The sequence below is a fragment of the Grammomys surdaster genome, unplaced genomic scaffold (assembly GCF_004785775.1).
Source record: "Grammomys surdaster isolate TR1022 unplaced genomic scaffold, NIH_TR_1.0 334, whole genome shotgun sequence".
NCBI classification, from domain to species: Eukaryota; Metazoa; Chordata; class Mammalia; order Rodentia; family Muridae; genus Grammomys; species Grammomys surdaster.
Window position 1 is genome coordinate 5993899 of NW_021604753.1, and position 7418 is coordinate 6001316.

A 7418-nucleotide genomic window follows, 5' to 3' on the forward strand; every position below is an offset into this window, starting at 1 on the left:
GACCCCTGAGGCTGGAATTGACACTCTGAATCTGAAATTCCTCTTCAAGAACTGAATTGCACATTTGAAGAAGAGGCTATAGAAAATACATTGGCGTTCTCTCATCCTGATTGTAAATTAACTATTTCTTGTTTGAGGCACTTCTTGGATGCCAAGCCATAAAGATCAAGAGTTTGTGCTCAGATATAGGCAAAGATATGAATGGGTCTTCCCTGTAGTCACTGGGGAACCCAGACAGTCCTGGCTTTGCATTGTAGGAAGGAAAATCGAATCAGCTTGGGTAAAACTTCTATAAATACGGAAGAAAGTATGGCACTCAGGATAGATAGCTTTCAAAGGAGAGATGTATTGCAACTTTCTTCATTTTAGTTGCGTATTTATGCTCTTTGCAACTCTAAAGCCCACTATTTATTGCTAATGGCAAGGTGGTTATATACCCTCCAATACTTCTAGAGCTATTCTAGCAAGCTGAACTCTGTGTGTTTGCATGTTCACATATGCATTCATGCTTGTGAATGTGTGCCTATGTACATAGGGAGAAATGAGGAGGCAAGCACTGCATGTGAGGGAAAGGGCGAATATTTTTTTTTTTACTTCTTGTAGAAAGTAGAACACACCTCCTGGATAAAAAGAAGAAGAGGAAGAAGAGGAAGAGGAGGAGGAAGGGAAAGAGGGGGAGTAGGAATAGGAAGAGGAGGAGGAGGAGGAGGGGGAGGGGGAGGAGGAGGAGGAGGAAGAGGAGAAGGGCTGGATGTGATTTGCTTGCTGTGTTTTATATTGCTGAATTTTCTATAAGCCTTAGCCAATACCATTATTCTTCAGGTCAGGATAAGATTAAGAGGTAAAGTCATGCAGTAAAAAGAGTCTTGAGAGAAGACTAGGCGAGATTAGACAAGAATGCTAGCACCAATGGCTTGGCAGTGGTTTGGCAGTGTGTATTGCAAAGTGATCAAGAGATCAACTAGAGTTGCCCAGTTCTGCATACCCAGGAATAAGGTCAAATGAGCGGGACAGGTTGAATGAATTTAGACTGCTGTATCATTCCCTACAGCAGCATGTTTTGAGTTTTTCTCTAGGTGGATAAAGTGTTGGATGTGGAAACTGAGTAGAGTTGCCCTTGATAACTGGACAGGAATATGCATGCAATATGGGCACCCTGTGCAGAGAACACATAGAGGCAAAACCTTAGAAGATGAATTCTGCAAGAATTCATCTCAGCTGACTAAGAACCCACATCTCAAGATCAGAGACTGTCTACCCAGGAACTCAAGGGCTCTTCTTGAGTGTCCTGCAGACTCTAAGCGCTTCTGACAATCAGAAGAGTGAGCTCAGAACAAGTCATGATGGTTTGGGAAACCAGTTGCAAAAACTCAGTGTTGAGTACCTACTATGTGTTAATGCATGTGTGTGAATGTGCATGTGTGTGTTGATCAATGCTGGGTGCTGTTCTTCAAGTGTCACCCATCTTCTCGTACGATCTTCATGCTGGTTTTGTAGACTAGAAAGATGAGGCTGAGACCTTACATATGTCACATGGAGGAAAGTGCAGAGTGTTCCAATGATACAACACATGATCAGAATGTGTTGCAACATACCAGGTGATAGAACTGTGATAGTCCTATGACAGTCCTGTGCATAGGGCAGATTGGAGAGGTCTCTAGGGATCATTAGACATTATAGTGCCACCAGCCCACCATCATTTCTATTGCACATGACTCAGGCATAGGTAAATGCACTTACTGAGACCCAAGGGTAGATCAGAGTCGACATTCCCTTCATCAATGCTAATATTCATGAAAGGACAGGCCATTTGTGCAGGCCTATTTTGCAAATAAATAAAGCCAAGGAGGAAATAATGAATTCTCTTAATTTCAGGATATTTCAGCAGTAGCATTTGCTGATGCATGAGGTCTTCCCTGAGACAAGGGCAGAGCTGAGACATCACTGAGCCTCTGAAGAGGGGGGAAGAAGGACACATAGTGGGTGGCCACAGGGAAGTGGCCTGAACTGAGAGCAGAGCACTTGCTGAACGCCAATCAGATAGCTGCCCTGCAAGACTTGCAGCCCCTCTCTCCAGGATCACAGGTAATAAGGTAGAGCTGATGTTAATGGTTTATGACACGAATTCATTTTGAGAACTATATGCTTCAGCCATCGCTTTTATTTTTCAATTTGGATCTGTTGAGTATTAATAGCTTTGGGGCTGTGTTTTCCATTTTAATCTTGCTTTTTCTCATTTCCAAGTAGATTCCTTCTTTCAATTTACACAAACATTAAACCTCTATTTCCTGCCACCCATCACCTTCTCCTTGCTTCTTTCTTGTTCTCTCTGCTGACCTTGTTACAAAACTTTTCTTTAATATACACACTCGTACCAGACCTACCTTGCAGCCCCACTAGTTGCCTTTTGCTTTAGCTACACTTGGCTATTTGTAGATTTTTGTCTACTGTGCTAGGTAGCTTTTTCATTGCTGTCACAAAATGTCTGAGAGAAATGGTTTCAAGTGAGGAAAGATTTATTTTGGTTCATGGTTTCAGAGGTTGTGACCTGTGGTCAACTTGTTCTGGCTTGAGGTTAGGTGTCTCATCATCACTTTGCATATATTTTGTGTATACTTTGCATGAGGGTCTTTGAACTAAGGAAATACATGTCTTTCAGAACTTTTTTTTAATGTCTGATGAGATAGACGGTGTTGGCTTCAGCGAGGTCTCCACTAACAGGGTACTCTCATTTGAGCCATCTAAAGAACAAACATCTATTTCTTATACTTCCTTCTATTTTTCTCCAAATCACAAAACCCATCACAGATAAGCTAGTAGTCTCCTCAACCTCAGCTTTGCAAGGTAGGGATGGATTAGAACCCATGAGAAGACGCACTGCCAGTCACACAATCTAGTTCCAGTACTAGTTTGGCCATAGACTCTGAGTAGCTTTGTGTGTGCTCATGACACAAAGCTTTACTTAGTTCCTCAGTCCTCAGAACATAAGGCGGTGGGTTGAATGGTATGACAGGCTTTCAAAATCCTGGACTTAAAGGAAACGCATGATGGAATAGATGTTAGAAGCTGTGGGAGGTGGTACCCATCTGCACTTCAGGCTTTTGAGAGGCTGGGGTTGGGAGTTCATAAGTTTGAAACCTACCTGGTCTACTTTGTCATTCCTTGTGTCAAAGCAAACAAACAGAAACAAACAGAATTGAGGAGTAGCATTACTCCTAGCAAAAGGATTTGACAAATATGCTTTGTAAATGAAGGCCCTCCAATAGAGCAAATGGATCACACGGTCCTAAGAATGTCTACTCTTCTAGAGAGCAAACATCGTGAGAAGATAAGCACTAAATGTTGTAATAAAATTGCAGAAGGAAAGGACTGATTCTGACCCAGGGGAATGCATGCATTCAAGAGAAGTGGGCTTTGAATCTGAGCAACCTTCTCAGTGGGCTTCATTGCCATTTGAACCACAAATAACCACAGAGCCCTTGGCAAGTGACTGACACTCTCTAAGCATTAAGGTTCACATATGCACTGTGGGGAGGGAGAAGTACCCTCTCAGATAGTTATAAGACTCCTGTATGGACCTGGTACATGGTAGCACCCTCTGATGTCATTATTAATGGTGAGAAGAGCTTTTGTAGGTCATAGTCATTGGAAGTAGAATTTGAGGTGAAACTTATAAGATGAATACTGATGGAATAGATACAGACTCGTGAGGAATGAATGTCACTAAGGCCATGAACTGATGAGAATAATGAACATGGAACAGGCAGTGGTAGTGGTGATGATAGCATGTGCTGCACCCATACAGATGAACAGGAGCTGCAGTTCCTCTCCTGCCATCGATAAGATGCCAAGGTACAGAGAAATTAAGGGATACATTCAAGGTCATGCAGCATGCATTCAAGGTCACGCAGCTTATACATGGCTGGATTGAGATCAATCCAGGTGGTGTTGTTCTAAAGCCAAGTTCTTTTTCTGTGTTTGTGTGTGTGGGGGTAGGAGGAAGTCCCTAGGCATATGTGAATGCACATGCGTGAATGTGTGTGCACATGAAGGTCAACTTTGGATGCTGCTATTCAGGGGCCATCCATCTTTTATTTTCAGATGAGTTATCTCATTGGTTTGATACTTAGTCATTAGCATATTTGGCTCTGAAGGCACCTGTTTCTTCACAGCATTGGAATTACAGGATGTTTTTATGTGGGTTCTGGGGAGTGACCCCAGGCTCTCATGCTTATAAGGCAAGAACTTCACTTACTGGGCCATATCCCTAGATCTGAGTCATGGTCTTAATTCTCATTCTCTTCTACACCCACAAGAGCTTGGGAAAGTCTTGTCTTCCAAGCTACTATCTTTGAGTAGTAAATGTCATGACTCAATCATCTTTAGATACGTTACATCTAAGGTTGTTGTCTAAGCCCAAAGCCAGACCCTACATACTTCACTGGATTAAGAGAAGAGCAACACCCCCCTGAACTTGCTCTCTACTCTGGGAAGCCTCCACAGTGCCCAGGTTGCCTTATGGCTGAGTCATGGCTTTCATGATCCTGGCTGGCAAATTGGAGACACCCTTAATTGGATGTTGAAAAAACTCTGCCTGCTGCACAATGGCTCCAGCTGAAGAGTTATAGCTGTTTACTGTAACACACAGACAGTCCCATTAACAAGAATGATGGGAGGCTGCTCCATTGCATTACTCTTAGCAAAAGACTTGACAAATATGCTTTGTAAATGAAAGCGCTCCAACAGAGCAAACATATAACACTGGCTCCCCACCCCCACCCAACCCTCCCCTTCCCAGGGAGACTTTGCATGTTCAATTATTTTTATACATTATTCAAGGCTCCATTTTCTGACGGCATTCATCAATAGTGGTGCCTATGGCAGGGAGAAGCTTGTATCAACTGACAAATGTAGACAAAGCAGGCTGCTTAACCCAGGAACAGAGGGTCAAGGAACAAACAGGGAAATTGATGATGCCCGCCATATTTCTGCAGGAACGGAAGAGCAAATGAATACTATACGTCACTGCTTGTCATACAGGTAGGAGGGGATTTTGAACAACTCAGTGAGGCCTACTTAAGAAATGCTGATGGATCATTCACAGACAGCTTTTGTTCCAGGCTGTAGTTCATTTTGTCTACAGAGAGGCCAAGGCTTAGTCAGGTGCCTCTCATAGCTAATTTGCTAGCCCCAGTTCCAGGAACTGCAGGTTGGGCACGCTAAAGAAAGCGATGGAGCTGTCCAAGGTACCTTGGTCAATGACCAATCTACCAGACTGTGTCTGTAGGGATATGAGTTGTGCTACCCTGAAGAGGAAAGAAGAAGTTTGATTTTGACACCAATGATAGCTGGTTCTGACCCTCGTTTATCACTGTGTGAACGAAGTAGTAACTGAATACTCCAATGACTAACCTGGAAATGGGAAGAACAATGCCTTCCTGTCTCACAGGACGGAACTCATGATTGCTTGTGTTTATGTACAGGGAACACAATGTGTCCCCAGGAGGCACTCGATGGTTGCTAACTAATAAGTGTCCTGTGAGGTAATAACTTTGCTAGCACTGTAGGGGATTAAGGAGAGGCCAAACTGCCATCCTGAGACAGTTCAGAGAGGCAGGAATGGAAAATTTAGAATGGCTGCTTTGGGGTTTCAGTTAAGGTTTAAATTTAATTGTGTTAGTTTGTATCAGTTGTGCATAATGGAGGGTTTCATGGTGACATTGTCATACAAGTTTATTATAGACTTCAAGTGTATTCATTTCTACACAATTCTTTTACTTTCCTGTTCCTGCTTACCCTTTACATTCCCCAAAATATTCTCCTGGTTTCATACCTTTTCAGTGTGAACATGTCCATGTTCATTTGTTCAGGTTTTGTGAAGGTCTGTGTGCACACGCATGCAGGGGCACTTGGGGGCCAGAGGTTGGTCTCAGATGCTGTCTCTATCCTGTGTTTTGAGATAGGATCTGTCATCAGCTTAGAGCTCATCAAGTGGGCAAGGCTGGCTGGAAAATGAGTTCTAGAGACATGCCTAGATATCTGTGACTCTCTGTGCCAAGAGGACAGTGTGTGCCACCATACAGCTGACCTTTTATATGTGTTCTGGAGATTGAGCTCAGGGCCTTATTCTTGCACAGCTAGTGCTTCACAGTTGCAGCCAGCTCACCAGCCACCATGTCTTAGTTTTAAATACAAATTCTGTATATCATAGGTCTGAGTTTGGCTTTCTAGTTCTACCTGGTCTCTTGCATGCAACATGATTCCGTCCCTCTCTATGGTCACTCCATTGTCCCTAACATGACATTCTCTCTATTCATCTCGTTTGTTGATGGGCGTGTAGACAGGCTCTGTAATTTGGATATTGTGAATAGTGCTGCAATTCTGTCAGCTACCCATTTATGAGAATCTCGCACAGCTTCTGAGATTTGGATATTGCTTTCTGTCAGATAGAGAAATTGATAGATAATATTTATAAAGCACAGGATAGAGTGTCCTCATAATAAAAATTAAGTGGAGAGCCAGCGAGATGGCTCAGCAGGAAAAAGAGATTGCTGCCAAACCCAATGACCTGAGTTCAATCCCTGAACCCACGTGGTGGAAAGAGAGGACTGACTCTTATAAATTATTCTGACCTCCATTCACGAGCAAGTGCATGTTCCTTCCCCAAACATAAGTAAATATAATTTAAAAAAAAATCTGCCAGAGATCTTTGGTCTGTGATGTTTCCTGGAAGAAGAATGGAGTTGAGGGGAGGAGAAACCTTCAACTTGTCTTCAGCTCTGGGGCAGACATGTCTGTGATGCTGTGACAGACACTGCAATTAGTTTTCTTTGGTTGGGGAAGGGTGGAGGTAGATGTAACCCCAAATGAGAAAAAAAATAAAATAAGATAAAATAAAACCAAATAAAATATATTGAATGCCTCTTTGGGATCATCCCCTTTAAAATCATAACACACATTTTACTAGGAAATTGTCCTCATTTGCAGACTATCCCACACATCAAAATGCAAACACAGGGAGCAGAATGGTGCTGGGGACTCTGTGTTTATTCTGTGCCACCAGGTTGATCTCATGTCCCTCTTCTGGAGAGGAAACATGGGGCTTCCTGGAAATACTTTTCACCTTTTACCTTGTTGTTGGCACCAGATATTTCCAATATTACCTAGTTCTCAGCCAGACATCAAAACACTAGAAAAAAAATCCCTAATTTTCTGAGAAAAATTGGTTTTCTTATTTCTGGGGAGGTCACACTTAGAGTTGCATGGCTGAGGACAAATGGGTGTTGGTACTGGAAGCAAAACCCAGAGAGTTGTCACAGGTCGGTTCCTGTTATAAGCCTGTACAGGAGGAAAGAGAGGCCTATCTTACACACACACACACACACACACACACACACACACACACACACACACACACA